Source organism: Sturnira hondurensis, unplaced genomic scaffold, assembly GCF_014824575.4.
Source record: "Sturnira hondurensis isolate 20B ecotype Veracruz unplaced genomic scaffold, ASM1482457v3 Scaffold0009125, whole genome shotgun sequence".
Classification (NCBI taxonomy): domain Eukaryota; kingdom Metazoa; phylum Chordata; class Mammalia; order Chiroptera; family Phyllostomidae; genus Sturnira; species Sturnira hondurensis.
In genome coordinates this window covers 1323292-1342679 of record NW_028081756.1, presented here as the reverse complement: position 1 = coordinate 1342679, position 19388 = coordinate 1323292, and the positions used below count along the sequence as shown (strand labels likewise).

Sequence of the window (19388 nt, the reverse complement as noted above, 5' to 3'; positions counted from 1 at the left end):
ATTAAAATGGCTACATCAAAATAAAGACAAAACAAACACTGAGATGTAGAGAAATTGGAAACTTTGTACCTTGCTGGTAGGAGTGTTGTAACCACTCTGAAAAAAAATCTGGCAGTTCCTCAAATGTTAAACATGGAATTACCCACATGACCAGCAATCCCAATCCTGATTATATACCCAATAAACTGAAAACATATGTCACAAAAACTTATGAATGAATGTCTATGACAGTATTACTTATTATAGCCAAATGCCAACCAACTACTGAAGGAATTAAGTACTGATACATGCTACAAGATGAATGAACCTTGAAAACATTATGCTAAGTGAATTAAGTCAGCCACAAAACACTATATACTTTATGACTGCTTTATAGGATGCTCAGAATAGGCAAATCTATAGCAACAGAAAGTAGATCACTGGTGGGTCAGGACTAATGGGTGTTGGTGGGTATGTGTGTGTGTGTGTATTAATGGGAGTGACTGCTAATGGTATGGAGTTTCTTTTTTGGGGTCACTTTTTGAAAATTAATGTTCCGATACAGTTGTCTCCATTTTCCCTCTACCACTTCCCCTACCCCGACCTCCCACCCTTGATCCTACCCCTCTCTGACTTTGTCTATGGGTCCTTTATACATGTTGATTGACGACCCTTTCCCTTCTCATTTCCCTTCCTCCTCCCCTCTGGTTACTGTCAGCTTGTTGTTTTTTTAAGATTTTTTAAAATTTATTTATCTTTAGAGGGGAAGGGAAGGAGAGAAGGAGAGAAGTATCAATGTATGGTTGCCTCTCATGAGTCCCCTGCTGGGAACTGGCCTGCAACCCAGGCATGTGCCCTGACTGGGAATCGAACTGCGATCATGTGGTTCACAGCCCCGTGCTCAATCCACTGAGCTACACCAGCCAGGGCCTGTCAGTTTGTTCTTAATTTCAGTGCCTCTGGTTATATTTTGCTTGCTTATTTGTTTCATTAACTAGGTTCCACTTATAGGTGAGTTTCTATCTGGAGTGATAAAATGTTCTAAAACTAGGATGTGGTGATGGGTGCATCTTAACGCAATGAATAATAAAAAAACTCTGAATTGTGTATTTAAAATAGGTAAACTGTAATGGTATGTAAATTAAATTTCAATATAGCTGTTAAAAAATTCTTAGCCCCTTATTACTTGTGATACACCCTGACATCAAGATTCCAATGACAAATTTCACAAAACTAGAACAAATATTTCAAAAATTTATATGGAACCACTAAAGGCCCCACATAAGCAACAGTGATCCTGAAAAAAGAAGAACAAACTTGGAGGAATCATGCTACCTAATATCAAACTGTACTAGAAGTCCACAGTAATTAAAACAGCTGGTACTGGCATAAAGACACAGAGATCAATGGAACAGAATGGAGAGCCCATAAATAAATCCATACGTTTACAGTCAATTAATATTCTACGGAGGAAGCAAGCACATACAATGAATGGGCTAAAGATAGTCTACTCAATAAATGGTGTTGGGAAAATTGGACAGAGAGGCAGAAAAATGTCTAACTTCTTACACCACACACAAGAATAAGTTCAAAATGGATCAAAGATTTAAGTGTTAGACTTGAAACCATAAACATCTAGAAGAAAACGTAGGCAGAAAAATCTTGGACATTGCTCATAGAAATTTCTTACCGAATATATCTCCCCAGGAAAGGGAAATGAAAGAAAAAATAAACAAATGAGACTTCATCAAACTAAGATGTTTTTGCACAGCAAAGGAAACTGTCAACAAAATAAAAAGACAACCCACAGAATGGGAGAACATACTCCCTGATGTTATCTGATAAAGGGTTAATATCCAAAATTTATAAAGTACTTAAAAAGCTCAATACTAAAAAAACAAACAACCCAATTAAAAAATAGGCAAAAAACATGAATAGACACTATTCCAAAGAGGACATACAGATGGCCAAATAGACATACAAGATGTTCAACATCAGTAATCATCAGAGAAATGCAAATAAAAAACACAATGAGATACTATCTCACACCTGTCAGAATGGCTATCATCAATAAATCTACAAACAACAAATGCCTTTGAGGATGTGGAGAAAGAGGAATCCTTTTGTGCTGCTGGAGGGACTGCAGACCGGTACAGCCACTGTGGAAAACAGTATGGAGATACCTCCAAAAATTAAAAATGGATCTACCTTTTGACCCTGTGATCCCTCTTCTGGGAATATATCTGAAGGAACCAAACACTAATTCTAAAGAACGTAAGCACACCTATATTCATTGCAGTGTTCTTTACAATCACCAAGATATGGAAGCAGCCCAAGTGTCCCTCAATAAATAAGAAGATAAAACAACTATGGGATTGTACTTGGCCATAAAAATGAAGAAAATTTTACCCTCTGCAACAGTATGGATGGACCTAGAGAACATCATGCTAAGTGAACTAAGCCAGTCAGAGAAAGACAAATACCATATGATTTCACTCATATGTGGAATCAAACGAACAAACTGAACTAACTAGCAAAACAGAGACAGACTCACAGACAGAGAACAGATGACAGCTAGTAGGGGGCAGAGGGGAGGGGAAGCTAGGTGGTGAGGGACTGAGCCGAAAGGAAAAAGGACTCATGGACATGGACAACAGTGAAGTGATTGCTGGAGTGAAGGAGTGAAAGGGGTATAAGGGACTAAATGGTAATGGGAAAAATATAATAAAGATTATATTTAAAAAATAAAAAGTTAAAAACAAAATAAAAATAAAACACTAACTGTGAGCTCCTAAATTCATTCTACTACCTACTAATGGGTCATTGACTAGCTATTTGAAAAACAATGCCATAGAGACCTCTAGCAGAACTGATACCCACTTTCTCCTATTATTAAGATTAATCCCATTATACCTCACATCCCAGGAAAAGTCCAGCTCTTCCTGGTCATCTGCCTGTTGTTCCCCAAGTTCATATTGCCACCCTGCTGGGCATATTCTCCACTGTATGTATCCTTACTTCTTTCACCCTTTGCTGACTTCACCATTCATGCACACTGATTGACCCCTTTAATACCTCAGCCTCTTTATTCATTGGTCTCTTACTTTCCACCTCAGCAGCCCATTCCCTACACCATCCTGGGTATTATCACCACCTGAAACTGTTACACTTGTCAAATCTCTATTTTAAGCATCCCATTCTGACCACCATGCTCAATCCTTACTTTCCATCACCCCACCCCACACAACAATTTTAATTAAAATTTCCAAAACAGTGATGCTACAATTTCCTTACTATATTCATCCTCACTTCACCTACTTTCTTGTCCACGTTAAACTTCACAATTCATCTCCACTCTTCTAACCATTCCCTTTAAAAAGCCCTCATTTCCCTCGTCCCTTTTTCTTCTATATTGACTTAGTTTTATGCATTAACTTGGGCTACAGTCTTGTTATTCAATCAAATACTAGTGTATAAATGTTAATGTGAAGGTATTTTGTAGATGTGGTAGCATCCACAATTAGTTAACTTTAAGTAAAGGAGATTATCCTCAACAATATGGGTGAGCCTCACCCAAGCGGTTGAAAGCTCTTAAGAGCAAAAGTGAGGTTTCCCTGAAAAAGGAAATTCTGCTTCAAGACTGCAGCATCAGCTATTGCTCAAGTTTCCTGCAAGGCTGCCCTACAGATTGCCAATTTTTCAGTACCATAACCATGTAAGCAAATTCATGGAAATTTCTTTATACATACATTCCTCCCGTTGATGCTGTTTCTCTAGAGAACTCTGATAAACCCGGCAAAACGTCACACCAGAGGAATCCAACCACCTACAGTATCTGTGCTTCTATCTAATCAGTTAAATAATGCTGGGGGAAAGAAAAAAAAACTAGGCTGACTGATACCACCTTAAAATTCAAGATTTCAAACTTTAAATTAACAATCAATAATTATTGGCAAACTGCTTCAAACTTCCCACACTCCCTTACCCTCTGCTCATACCAGTATCACAATTCACTGAGAAAACAGAAACCACAAGAGAAAATGAAAGCCAGGAAGATAAGGCTTCATCTTAAAGCCATCAAACTTCCTTGCAAGGGTACACAACTTTTCTGCATTCCTTCCAGTTCATAAAAGTCATCTCTCTCACAAAGGTCAATCTCTCTCTACTTGTACCCTCCATCCCCTTTCCCACAGATTCTCCTTTCACATGCCTGGACTCCACATTTTCTTTTATCTATCAACCCACTTCTCTGTTCCATTCACAGCCAATCTTCAAAAAGTTGTCTACATGCAATGTGTCTGGATATGCTTTCTTATTCACTTAAAATTTTTTTTACATACATTGTTTTTAAACTGACTTCTGTTTGGTTTCTTTCTCTTCACTTTAATAAAATTCATCCAAATCACCTATAATTCCCCACAAATTCTCTCTGTACCTGCTTCCTTATCTATAAAAGTGGGAATAAGTTTAACAGTGTCTATTTCATAATGTTGTTGTGTGATGTTTAAATAATTTTAACATGTAAAGCACTAGAATAGTACCTGGTGTATGATATACACTGAATAATTAATGAGCTATTCTGGATTCTTGTTTTCCCTCAGTTCTGATTTTATTTCTAGCATATTTGACAACATGAGTCCTTGAGTAGTAAACTGTCTCAGATTTTGGGGGGGCATAGTAAGTGGTAAGAGAGAATATAAATAAACTAGGAAATCTCCATTAAGCAATGAGATTCCTACTAAATTTCGACAAAGGATCTTCAGTCAGCTACCACATAATTTCACAAGGATGAGTTACATCAAACCCAAAACTCAAACCAAACTCACGCCCCTCTACTCCCTTTCTCACTCGCCAAGCTTTCTTGACTTGTAGATTTTTGCCAATAACATTTTTCTAAGCATAAGTCTTTCCTGTTGAAATTCACTTCTATACAGCTTGCCCCTCTACCTTAATTATGTACTTCTAGGAAGCAAACTAAGTTACATTTCTGGAAATTGCCTCTGGGTGCTATACACATAGAAAACAATCTACATGTATTGCTAAATAAAAGGCAAGTTAATTACTAATTCTGCATTTGCTGTCAAAAAAATCACTAACTTATCTATTTGACATTCTGACCACAATTCAAATTCACATTAATACTAAGAGAGAAAACTTCACACTACTCTAATTATTTCCATAATCCCTCCCCAATTTCACTTTTCACATTCTTTAAACCAAGAGTGTTAAACTCATTTTCACTGGGGGACACATCAGCCTCACAGTTGCCTTCAAAGGGCTAAATGTAATTTGAGGACTGTATAAACGTAACTGCTCCTTAACAGTTAAGCAAGAGCTCAGAGCTGTCACAGGGTAGAAAGGTGCCAGGCCAGATTAAGAAAAGAAAAAGGTAGAGGGCCAGATTCAGCCCGTGGGACTTGTTGTTTGACATCTATGCTTTAAACACTCAGCAGGTACACAGGTATTTTGGTTCTCGTTTCACATGTTGTGTGGGAAAACTACAATGTTTTAAAAATCACTGCTGCCAATGCAATTAGAAAAAAACCTAGGGGTATGAAAATTGGGAGAAGGAGGTAAAGGTTGAAGTACAGTAACTCAGGCAAGGGAAACAAAAGAAAAAAATAAACAAATGGTACTATATCAAATGAAAGTTTTTGTACAGGAAAGGAGATCATCCACAAATGAAAAGACAACCCACTTAATAGTCTATCTAATTAGAGGTTAACATCAAAAATTAATGAAAAGAAACTCATACAACTCAACACCAAAAAAAAACAAAACCAAACAATAGAAAATGGGCAAGGGACCTGAGCAAAGGAAAAAAAAATTGAAGCCAAAAATGTGGTAAAATATTTAATAACATAAATAAAATAGTATTTCACCAATATAAATGTAAAGCTACATTTGGACTATGAGATGAACCCCCACTTCCCCCCCAAATTCGGGGAAAAGTGTGTCTTATAGTCTGAAATATACAGTATATATGATCTATATATAGATATATGTGTGACTGTTACTTGGCCACAAAAAAGAATGAAATTTTACCATTTGCAACAGCATGGATGACCTAGAGGGTATTATGCTAAGCGAAATCAGAGAAAGACAAACCCCATATTCACTTGTATGTGGAATCAAAGGAACAATATAAATGAAGAAACAAAAAATGCTATTAGACACCCCAAAAGAGACCTGAACAAATGAAAAGGTAAAGTTTTCCGTATTCTTGGATAGAAAGACACACACCATAAAGCTATTCTCCTACAAAAAAAATACTAATGGCAAACTGCATCAATGTGATAGAAGTTAGTCATGGTGGGGGAGGAGGAGATATTAACTTAAAAAGACATGAGAAAACTTTCTGGGTGATGATAATGTTCCAGATCTTGATATGGGTGTTACACAAGTGTATACATAGGCCAACTTTCATTGGGCTGTAAATTTAAGGTTTGTGTACCTTTCTACATGTAAATTTTAATTCAAAATAAAAAATTAAGTGATCCTAACAGAAATGGCAACCAGACTAGACAAATTGATTCTAAAAGTTTATATAAAATAAGCAAGTTAGAAGAGTCTGAAAAAGAAGAGAAATAAAAGAGAATTAGTCCTAATAAAAACACAGTACAAAATACAATAATTAAAACAGGATGGGTTGGTTCCCAAATGGGCAGATGGATCAGTGGACCAGAAATGATCCCAAATACACACAAAAACTCAGTGAAACATAAAGGTGGCATTTCCAATCTGTAAGACAGAAATGGATTATCCAACAAATAATGTTGGGATCAACTAGCTGATAACCTAAAGGAAAAAATAAGATTGGATTCATACATTGTATCTTACTCTGGAATAAATCCCAAATAAGTAAAAGAATTAAAGATACTAAAAGACAGCCCTGGCAGGTGTGGCTCAGTTGGTGGGAGTGTTGTCCCATAGCTAAAGGGTTGCAGGTTTGATTCCCTTCTGGGCGTGTACAATCCCTGCTTGGGGAGGTAGCCAATAGATGCTTCTCTCTTGCATTGATGTTTCTTTCTCCCCCTTCCTCTCTCTAAAAAAAAAAAAATGCTAAAAGAAATGTCCTTGGGTAAAGACAAAAATGAAACAAAATACAAAAAGAGAGAACAAACCATTAAAATACTAGAGAAATAACATTTGAGATTTATTTTCTTTTTTAGATTTTATTTATTTTAGAGAAGGATTAGGGAGGGAGAAAGAGAGGCACAGAAACATCAATAAGGTGCCTCTTGGCCAACCAGCAAGCAAGGCATGTGCCCTGACTGGGAATTGAACCCACAACTCTTTGGTTCACAGGCTAGCACTCACTTCACTGAGCCATACCAGCCAGGGCCATTTGACAATTTTTACATAATCTTGAATTAGGGAAAGACTTTCAAACCATGGCATGTAATTTAGAAGTCAGTAAAGATCGGTAAGTTTAACTACTGAAAAAAAAAAAAACCATCATGACAAACCATGATAAAAAATTCAAAAAGCAAACAATAAACTGGGAAAAATATTTCCAAAAATTAGCACAGTTATTTTTCCTAATACAAAAATGAGTCCTACAAACCTAAGAAAAAGTAACAAAGAGATAGAAAACCAGACAAAAATATGAAGAATTCACATTAAAAATAAAAAAGCCCTTAAAAGACAAAAGATGTTTAATTTTACTCACGGCAATGAGTAAAGATGCTAGCATCCTTACTGGTGAATGTTAAGTTGTAACAACCTCTACATACAGCACTTTGGCAATATCTAACAAAATTATATGTGCACATATATTTTATCCTAGCAAATCCATTTCTGGGAATGTATTGTATACATTTCTATACAACTATGAAATGATATATGTACAGTATAATCCATTGCATCACCACTCCTGATAGCAAAACACTGAAAACAATCTAAATTTACAACAAAAAAGGGCTAAATAAATGTTACACCTGTATAATATTACGGACAGAATTTTTGTGTCTTCCCCAAATTCATATGTTGAAGCCCTAATTCCTGGTAGGTGGAAGTGGGACTTCAGGAGATAATTCAGTTTACAAGAGGCCATAAAGATGCAGCCCATGAGATTAGTGCCATAAAAAAAAGGAGAGAAGAGCACTCTTTCTGCTGTGGACACGGTAAGAAGGTGACATCTGCAAGCCAGGAAAAGACCTCACCAGGAAACAAATCTCTAGGCATCTTGATCTTGGAGTTCTAAATCTGATCTTGGACCTCTAGAACTGTGAGAAATAAATGTCTATTGTTTAAACCACTCAGTCTATGGTATTTTGTTATAGTAGCCCAAACTAAGACAAATGGTATGCCACGAAGGTGCTAAAAAAATGCTATTTATGTACTGATATGACTAATATAACATCTCTAGGCTATATGGTTAACTTAAAAACAAAAGGTAAAGGTATGGTGCATGGTATGAAACACCTGAAATTAAAAAGGGGAGGGGAGGGAAGAGGGCATACATTATATATTATGTAAGACACACAATCCCTGACTGGCAACCTGAACTCCATACACATCTGAAAAATAAGTTTTTTAAAAAATAAGTTTCACTACAAACTCATTTGGTGTCACAACCTGAGAAAAAAATTACATTAAGCTCTTTATGATCTTTATTTAGTCTACTTACTGTACTATTTATAATAGAACACAGAAATACAGAAATACAGAAATATTAATGTGTTTGATTATGGGATGCTATGCCACTTCTTGCTTAGGGATTTTGTATAATATAGTAGGTGCACTTATACTACTTTTCTATAATCACCACCCTCCCCTCCCAAAAAACAAGACTTAATTCTGAAATACACCTGGACCAAGGATTTTAAACAAGGAATTACGTATCTATTTACTTGCACATACATAAACTATCTTTGGAAGGCATCACAGAAACTTAATACCATTTTCATGTAGAAGAACTGGGTGGCAGCAGAGTGGAAACTTTTTTAAAAATATATTTTATTGATTATGCTATTACAGTTGTCCTATTCCCCCCTTCACTCCCCTCCACCCTGCACACCCCCTCCCACCCACATTCCCTCCTTTAGTTCATGTCTGTGGGTCACACATATAAGTTCTTTGGTTTCTGCATTTCCCATACTATTTTTACCCTCCCCCTGTCTATTCTCTACCTACCATCTATCAGAGAGTGGAAACTTTTTATTGTCTTTTTAAATATTTGGAATTTTATACCAAAGTGAATACACCACTTCGTCAAAAGATAAATAAAATGGAAATACAATCAAATCACTAAAACTCTTTCACTCTCAACAGTAACAAAGCCTTTGGTTTTTGTTTGTTTCAACTATAAAGCAACCCTTTCTTAAGTTACAGGAAAAATCTATACAATGCTGGCTCTCCTTTATCTCACTTCTGGTTGACCCAAATGCAGTTTCAGAGTTACCCTCTCAGGAGAAAGTCAGGGAATGGTGAGTTTACACTCCTATTAACAGCTTTTAGACAATAGCAACATGATTTTTTTATTCCATGTGCCAAGCAAAGCAGCTGTGTTGGGCTGTTTTTCCTCTTTAGTGTCACCAGAAACATGTTGGGGCTTGGGCCTCTCTCAGCAACAGGATGCAGTGAAGCCCACTCTTCTCAATATCAGAAGAAGGCGTAAGAAAGTGTTACCAGCACAGATCTAGTCTTGAGTGTTCAGAGCTTCAATAAAGAGTTTGAGGACTCCCGTTAATACTTGAGGAGCATCTTTTCAACTATGTGCTTTTCATACACTTATTTTGATACCTTACTCGGTTCCAAAATAGATTTGACGTGACTATAAGGTTCACCTTTTCTTTTGATTTAGACTAATCTGTACCACACTTTCAATTTTGAACAGAAATTAGGAGAGAAGACATATTTTTTATGGTTTCTCTAGTAAGTATAATTTAAAAGGAGGATCTGTTTGTTTTCTTTTCTAGGGCCTCCAGAAATATGCTGGGCTTGGGGCTCTCAGTAATCAAAGATGCGTAGTTTGGATGTCCCCAAGTGTCCCAATGTCCAGCCATCAGGCCTGATGACTAAAGAAATTCCTAATAAAATGCCTAACAATATTTGGTTCATTTTGTTGGAACATAAATGCACTTAATGTCTGTCCTTATCTCTCTTAAAGTTATGCTCACTAAAAGTAGAGACTGTCTGCCCCTCACTTCACTTAATACCTATTAATATTTAGTCTCAATGAATACTTCCTGTGCAAACCCAGCATTATTTCATAGTTGTATCAAGAAGGAGCAAGAATCTGATGTATTGCTATAACAGAAACACTGCACAAAAAACAGAAAAACATAAAAAAGATATATTTCTACATGTTTCCTCCCTCATTTTTCTAGACCTCTAGAAAACGCTAATGAACTGGTGTTGTTACCAGGTCTCTAAGAAATTTGCAATCTATGAGTCAAAGATCCCAGTAAGATTAAATTGAAAAGATCAGAGAGCATTCTGTTTTCTTTAAATATGGGAACATGATAAAGCTATTCCTAGCTCCTGCTTTCCCACTCCTTTAGATATCTATCAAAATAAACTGAAGAAAGCTTAAACAATTCTCTGCAATAGGGAAAGGTAAAGTGGCAAAAAACCAAAAACAACATAAAAAAAAACCCACCTTTGTATCAGAGAATGAGGCAAAAACATTTACTTTTAATACATGCTTTGGAACACTCCCAATTTTTAAAGCAGAGAGGATCACTGGTCCAAATGTTAAATCATTTCAGGCAATTCAGATTAGATAATAAAATTTTAAATAAAACTCCTCAGAGATGCAGAGGGAAACAATGGGCATATTCTGGAGAATGTGAATGTACACTGTACATCAAATTGGTTCTAAATTTACTTGGCATTTTGCATTTTTTCTAAGTTAAAAATAATAAGTGATAACAATAGCTAAAATTTCCTGAATCCTTACATCTAGTGCTACAGGCATTGGACATGTAGAACCTTATTTAAACCTCACAGCCCTATGAGACTGATTATGTGCTATTATCATTCTCATTTGACAGATAACAAAACAGGTCAAAAGATGTCATGTAACCTAAACTAGCTTATGCCATACAGTTAGTTGGATTTGGAGCATGGATTGGAACTCAGGGCTGACCCTAAAGCCCATGCTAGCAATCACTTTTCAGTTTGGGCTCCTTAACTTTCTAAAGAATTGGCAGATTTTTAACCAAAAAGTAACAGGGTTCACCATATATTTGTGATATATTTGCTATAGTGTGATATAATCCACCACCTTGAAAAAGAATGGCAACTAAGAAGTTTTCTAAAAGGCCTTATCACACTCACATATAATTTCAAATACTAAATTTCAATGAACTCGTGCTCACTTCGGCAGCACATATACTAAATTTCAATGAACTTTAGCCTACCCAGAGATTTGTGGTAGATGTCTGTTTGAGGGACGACCTCTCATTAATCTTTTAAAAGAACATAAATTCACTATTTTGCTATGCCTAAAGTCCCATCCCTGATCATAAACTTCTTAAGACTAATAAATTTTTCATCTTCACATCTTTTACTAAGTCTCTGATAGCAGAGTCTTGTTAGTAAACATAGAGCTGTGGAATGCATAAAATCTATCCATGGAAGAACTCCCAGCTTACAGTGATGCTTTTTATTTGTTTTATAAGTATGAATATTACAGAAAACATTTGACTGAACAATTTACTCTGCTTCTAAAAATTACCAAAAGCCTAAGTTTCAATTCTATTCTTGACATGGAATTCTTGGATTATCACCTAATAAGACTCTTTCTGTCCTAATATGTTTTCTGAAGAACCACCTATCTGGGGAACAATTTTTCCATTTAAAAGAAAAAAGGTTCCAACAGTGTCAGGGTTCTAAACCCAAAAAGGTTAAATAACTTGTCGAAGGCTCTAGAGGTTACTGATGACAAAGTCCAGATGACAGGTATAATTCCTATCTGACGATTCCACCTACTGCCCTAAATGATACAGTAACTTTTAATTCAATATTCCTGTAACCGTTTAGGTAGTAAAGCCTATTGACTCAGAACTCATTTCTGAAATCAAAGTTTAAGTTAATCTGCATTAGAGCAAGAAGACAAAGCTTCTAAATTTTCAGGTAAGAAGCTAATGACTAAGACAATAAGCATCACAGGTCACTGAAATAGGCAAATGATTCATATTTAAAGCTACCTGGCTATAAAGACTTCCCTGCACTACATGAATCAGGAAGGCTACCATCCATACCACTGACCCGACCGACCAGAGACCTCTAGAGAGTTGGCATCTTAATGTCAAACATTACACTTCTACAGGTGCAACAAAGCATCTCATCTAGATAACTGAAATATGTTGAAACTCAATTTAATGACAAAGTAGACTAACAAGAATTACAACTAGAAAAATTTGACTAGTAACTTAATTGCTTTAAGTTGTTTCATTGAGCATTTAGTCTCTTTACAAGGTCATTTCCATATTAGGCATTGAGCACATAGTTAACATTCTGACCTTATTAATTGTGGTACAATTTATTCTTAAACTAATTTCCTTTCAGAGTGGACTTTCTCCCAAGATCTAACTCTACCTGACACCTAAAGGGAGCCCTTTCCAAGCATATTAATGGAATATACTTACTAACAGAATTAGTGCTATCTTACCTTTAAACATTAGAGGGGAATAGGGAGTGACTGCTACAGGGTTATGAGGCTTTCTTCTTGCAGTGATGCAAATGTTCTGGAATCAGTAGTGATGTACACTCTAAAAGGGTAAAATTTTTCCCGACTGGTGTAGCTCACTGGATTGAGCGTGGGCCTGCGAACCAAAAAATCGTGGTTCAATTCTAGGTCAGTGCACATGCCTGGGTTGCAGGCCAGTTCCCAGTGGGGGATGCATGAGAAGCAACCATACACTGATGTTTCTGTTCCTCTCTCCTTCCCTTTCCTCTAAAGATAAATAAAATCTTAAAAAAAAATAAAAGGGTAAATTTTATGCTATGTAAATTTTATCTCTACAATGCTGTATTTTTTAAAAACCCACAGACCCACAGAAAATAGAAACCAAAAAAAAAACAAAAAACCCCTCTGGTTTCACATGTAGCCCGACAGTGAGCCAAAGGACTTGCACCAATAACCCTTACTGGAATCCGACATACCTAACTAGATAAAGAGATAAATAAGTTTGGTATCTCAAGATTCTCATCCATTATTTTAATAGAGTATCATTTTCTTCATTTGTTCTCTACATCAGATGATAAGCTCACCCCAAATTCTTTCATATCCAAAACAAATGGTAAAATTAATTACACAGGGTGACTGGCAATTAAATGTAACTTGAATGAATTGATATTATTTTGAGTTTTAGGTTCAAATGTTTCACTGATACCATTGGTAAAAGAAAGAATTTAAAATTAACCATTTTTTAAGCCCCGGCTGGTTTAGCTAAGTGAATTAAGCATGGGCTGCAAACCAAATGGTCACCAGTTTGATTCCCCGTTAGGGCACATGTCTGGGTTGTGGGCCAGGTCCACAGTGGGAGCCGTGTGAGAGGCAACCACACATTGATATTTCTTTCTCTCCCTCCCTTCCCCTCTCTAAAAATAAATGAATAAAATCTTTTAAAAAAGAAAAAATGAAATTAACCATTTCTTTTTTTCTTAAAGATTTTATTTATTTATTTATCTTTAGAGGGGAATGATAGAGGGAGAGAAACATCAATGTATGGTTGCCTTTTGTGCGTCCCCTGCTGGTAGTTAGCCTGCAAGGAACCGGCCTGCAACCCAGGCATGTGCCCTGACTGGGAATCGAACCGCAATCATCTGGTTCGCAGGCCCGCGCTCAATCCACTGAGCTACGCCAGCCAGGGCCCCATTTGTTTTTTTTAAAGATTTAAAAAATTTACTTTTAGAGAGAGGGGAAGGGAGGGAGAAAGAGAGGGAGAGAAAAATCAATGTGTGGTTGCCTCTCCCATGCTCCCAACTGGAGACCTGGCCCACAACCCAGGCATATGCCCTGACTGGCACATGGGAATCAAACCAGCGACCTTTTGGTAGTCAGGCCAGCACTCAATTCACTGAGCCACAACAGGCACAGTGGAAGAATTTTAAATTAACCATTTCTAACATGTTATTGGAAATTAAACATTTCTAATAAAACTTTTATGCAGCTTGTTTTCTTTGTTCTAACTTTTCCACTTAAAGGAATCATCAGAAATTTTTCATATAATATTCACAAAAGGATAAATGCAACCATTTTAGATCCCCATTGAAATATCACTCTGTGTGTGTGTGTGTCTGTGTGTGTGTGTGTCTGTGTGTGAGAGGGGGAGAGAGGAGGAGAGAGAGAGAGAGAGAGAGAGAAAGGGTGAGGAGAGGAGGGAGGGAAGGAGAGAGAGATAATATGTAGACACATTTTAGACAAAGTTTTATTTTAGGATAGTGAATAGTTTAATAAGTGATAAAAACATAATTGATACTGAAATAATTCAGAAGCCACTACTTCCATGACAGATAATATATATGAACTGATTATTTAGACATTTGGAAGTGACAATTTGCATAAGATTTCCAAAACTTTACATAGAACATTAAATTTTTTAAAAGATTTTAAATACTGTCAACTTTAAAGAACTTTCCACTAATCTGGCTTTTATTGAACACTTACTAATATTTCAAGCTAGGGGCTGGAGACACATATGCAAGACAAGCATGTCCTTAAAGAAGTCCCATTTTGATTGTTTCCTTTTGTCAGGCCCAGAACTAAACATGTTCACTTACAGCATCTGACATCCCAGGCTTAACCCACAGCAAGAAAATCTGAGGCGAACATTACAGCAGACTATAAAGCTACAAGGCTGTAAGACTGAAAAGTTAAATTTGGAAATAAATAAAAGCTGTTGTATATTTAGACCAAATCTAACTCAACTTTCTATATAACATTACGCTAGAAGTTGCAGATCTATCACTAAAAGATAGTAAAAATGACCCAGAATAAAACTATGTCTTCTTTAACACAAATCACTTATACACGGTGGGCAAAAAGCAGGTTTAGAGTTGCTCATATGGAAAATAATACAATTTAATTAATAAATAATACTACAAGAATAAACTCTATGTTTTGCCTACTCAAAACTATAAACCTACTTTTGCCCTACCCTGTATAACACCTTATTTAAAAGTACATCTACTGCCCTGGCTGGTGTAGCTCAGTCGATTGAGCACGCGCCTGCGAACCAGACGATCACGGTTCAATTCCCAGTCAGGGCACATGCCTGGGTTGCAGGCCAGTTCCCGGCAGGGGCCAGTTCCCGGCAGGGGCCAGTTCCCAGCAGGGGCCAGTTCCCAGCAAGGCATGCACGAGAAGCAACCATACATTGATGTTTCTGTTCCTCTCTCCTTCCCTTCTCCTCTAAAGATAAATAAATAACTATTTTTTAAAAAGTACATCTACTGTGTTAATGTATCACGGCCTTTTTACCCACTCACCTACTGGTGGTCACTTGGGCTGCTTCCAAACCATGGCTATTGTAAGTAATGATGCAACGAACACAGGGGTGCATCTTGTATATATTTTTTAATTACAATGGGATATTACTCAGCCATTAAAAAAAAAAAAAAAGGAACTCTTACCTCTTGTGACAGCATGGATGGACCTGGAAAGCATTATGCTAAGTGAGATAAGCCAGTCAGAGAAAGACAAGTACCATACGATTGCACTTACACACGGAATCTAATGAACAAAATAAACTAATGAGCAAAATAGAAACAGACTCATAGATACAGAATACAGACTGACATCTGTCAGAGGGGAGGGGATTTTCAGGGCTAGAATTAAAGGTGAAGATTTAAGAAAAAAATCTTCATAGACACAGACAACAGTATGGTGATTACTGAAGAGAAACTGGGGTGTGGGGAGGTAGAAGAGGGTAGAGGGGGTTTAGATAAACAGTGATGGAAGGAGACTTGACTTGGGGTAGGAGAAAATATACATGTGATATACTGTAAAACTGCACACCTGAAACCTATATAATTTTATTAACCAATATCACACCAATAAATTTCATTTAAAACTAGGTACATCTATTGTATTTTAAAGCGTTATTTTTCATTAAAGGATTTTTCTTACCCTCAAACTCTTGTGAACCCTGAAAAAAAAGACACTTACTAAGAAGGTCTTCTGGTGGCTAACTGGGCTCAAATTTTTTAAAAAGCAGAAGTCTAGCAGCCATTTCTGCACAAGGGCCTCTCATACAAACTGCACTTCGCAGAGAATCCTCCCTCTGTTCTACTGCCTGCCTGCAGTGTACTTCTGCCATCTAAGCCAGCCCTCATAAAAGAGTTACTGGAATCCTATTCCAACAAATAGTACAGAGACTTTCCCCATCCAGCACAGCTCTCATCAGTCAGAGTGGCTCTACTGTGACCAATCAGGACAGATCCTTTTGGGCCTACTCTGACCAATCAGGACAGTTCCTTTTGGGCCTATCAAAGTGCCACGGTTCTGAGCCCTCATTTGCATGAGAATGGACCAATCAGGGGACAGAGGAGGAAACTTCTGTCCAGTTCCCCCCCCCCCCCAAACAAAGGTCAAAACTGAAGACTGTGTCTCTCTAGATGAGGTGACACCCTGGATGGGGGGCCCAGCAAGCCATCAAGAACGGCGCCTGACCCCAGAGATGTTCTACAGCTGTGCGGTTTTCACAGCCCACTGTAACACTATTGAGCTGTTTGCACTCAATATAGTTTCCTTCTTCAGTGCACCCCAAATTGGGGATTCCTGTTGGCATTCGAATTGGCACCAACAACCATGGTTAAGAATCTCCGTCAGGATACATTACTGAACAGTTGCTGAATAAATGAATGAAAGAATGAATGAAACAGATGTTCTAAATGGCCAAGAAGGTACTTGTTAAAACACAAGGGACTGACAGACCAGAATTCTACTGGAAAGATCACTGTATTTCAGAGGTAAAAATAGTAACAACTGGACATTATCCGTTATTAGGCACTCAGCATGTTATTAAGTTCACGGTAAAGATCTGATAACTTTCAGAAATCAAAATGAGAAATTGTAATCAAAATACTTTAAAATGGACTTGTACCTACCACCTAAGGACTGGAAACACAAGAACACCACAAAGCTATGGGTGGGTGGGTGGGTAGGAGAGAAGGATGAAAAAGTCAAAAGGTCACCAGCAAGTGACCCTCAAGAGAAATGCCCGCTGACCACTGAAGCTGCCCGCACTTGATGATGAACACCTCCCGCCCAAGTCAAGGGCGCAGGCTCTCTCTCGCAGCCCAGACCTGAAGGCCACCCCTGCCTTTTTTCGCGTGGCGCTTACCCAGGACCTTAGCACAAAGAAACCACCGAGAAACAAAACGGTCCCATGGATAGTGGGCAGGCGTAGGGACCCGGTGACCCCAGCTCTCCCCGTGGATGCCCACCGCGGGGAGTGGTAGCCAGGGCGCAGCGGGCCACCCGCGATCCTCAGTCCTCACCCACGCTGAAGTGTTTCTGAACTTGTCGCCCACCTTCCCTGCCCCCACTCCACCGCTTCACCCGCCCCCCTCCCCCGCCTTGACGTGGACACGGTACACGCGCGAGGACGGGCAGGCGGAGATGTGGTGGCAGACTGGGGGCGAATGGCCAGGGCGTGCAAAGGGTCCCACAGCCCCAAGCTCCAGGTCGAGTCCCCGCCTCCCGGGACGCTATTGTTCCCGCGCAGCCCAGGGCCGCGGCGTGCCCCACCCCCGCACGCTCCCGCCCCCACTCCCCGGAGAGGGTCACAGCGGAGAAGGCGGCGGCAAAGGCGGCGGCACAATAACATAAACACCGCGAGGCCGACGGCCGACTGGTCCTTTGGCGTCCTCTGCACTTACCCAGCAGCACAACGAACGGCAACAGGAAAGCCTGCCCGAGGGGGCCGGTGCCGTCCGGTTTGTCGCCAAGGCCGTTACCCAGCGCGACTCACTGCTCTGCCTTTTGGACCGCGTTGTCCGGCCTTGGCGGCTTCGCTGAGTAACTGGAACGCGGGCCGTCACCACGCACACCCGGCACGTCATCGCGCAGGGCACCGCCTCTGCGCCTCACGAGCCCGGGGGCCCGGATTGCGGGGGCGGGGCCCGCAGTCTGAGGGCGGGGCTACTCAGGGGGCCGGGTGGACTTGCGGAGGTCACCCCGAGGAGAAGCTGCGGTGGAGCCTCTGTGTGCTCCTAGTGGAGCGGCGTGACAGGGAGAGGGGGCAGGGCCCTGCTGCTGGCGCTAGGAAGCGCGAGGCCTAAGGCTGCGTAAATGGCCAGGTGCGGTCTGCTAGTCTGAGCCAAAGCCTCAGGTGCTGTACTCCCCAAGCTTTGGAGGGCAGGTGCGATTAAGCCAAACCAGCCCGAGGAGGCGCACACTTAAAGAGTTCATTATATTGATGGACAAGATACATTTTGAGAACACCTGCCCTGGGCCGAGCAACCCACAAGCAAATGAGTTCCCTTCAGGCACTTGATAAAGCTGCTTCCGGTTTTCCCAAAGACCACCTCCTACTAGAGTGTGTGTATTATGTATTTGTCTCTGGGCCCTCAAAAAGCATATATATGTTAGTTATAGAAATTACAAATTGGCTAGTCCTTAAATACCCAATAACAAGTGAAAAGGTGTCTTAAGTTACATACATCTATGCAATAGAATGCATTTTAGCAATGTAAATGAGATGTGTTCAAGGAATTCTTAATGCAAGAAAATGTTCCTAATATATTAAGAGAATGAAGCAAGTTTATATAGATAAAACGATCCTATTTACATGCTATATATACAAAGAAAGAAAACGAAAAGAAATATGCCAAATTATATTTACACTTCATCATTGGACTGTGAAATAGAAGGCAAATTGGTTCTTTTTCTTATATGTTGGATATTTTTGTCTTGGTTTCCAAATGGAACAATTATTTTCATAATCAAAAAAAGTATGTTACTTTAATAATGAGTGAATAATGAACAAAAATATTTGTTGAATACATGAGTGAATTCCAGGGTGAATTCCAACCTTTTAGCATCTGTGGGCCACAGTGAAGAAGAGTTGTTTTGGGCCACACATTAAATACATTCCAACATGTAATCACACACGCAAAAAATATCTCATGCTGTTTTAAGTAAATTTATGATTTTGTGTTGGGCCACATTCATAGCCATCCTGGGTGCATGTGGCCCATAGGCCACTGGTTGGACACCTTTGAATCTTCCCATGTCATGTTGGGCTGGCCAGTTTCCAGTGATTCTGAAGTGGAACATAGATGTGAGCATTCATTTAATTATGCTCTCTCCATTCCCTTGCTCCTTCTCAGGATTCTTTATTTTCTTTATTTATTTACCCAATATTATCTCTAGCTTGATTCTGTGCCAGGCATTGTGCTGGCACTAGCAACACAATGAAGCTTACAGACTTAACCATTGTGGTATGCAA

At 38.8% G+C, this 19388-nt stretch overlaps 1 protein-coding gene across 4 annotated transcripts in view; it reads right to left on the bottom strand.

Annotated features, from left to right (window-relative positions):
- MAPK8 (mitogen-activated protein kinase 8) overlaps nucleotides 1–17985 on the bottom strand; it is a 118243-nt gene extending 100258 nt beyond the window's left edge. For all 4 annotated transcript variants that reach the window (XM_037056664.1, XM_037056665.1, XM_037056663.1 and 1 more), the window contains exon 1: nucleotides 17818–17985. The gene's annotated coding sequence lies outside the window, so the exon portion shown is untranslated. The remainder of the gene's footprint in view (nucleotides 1–17817) is intronic.
- Between the last annotated feature and the right edge of the window lie 1403 nt (nucleotides 17986–19388).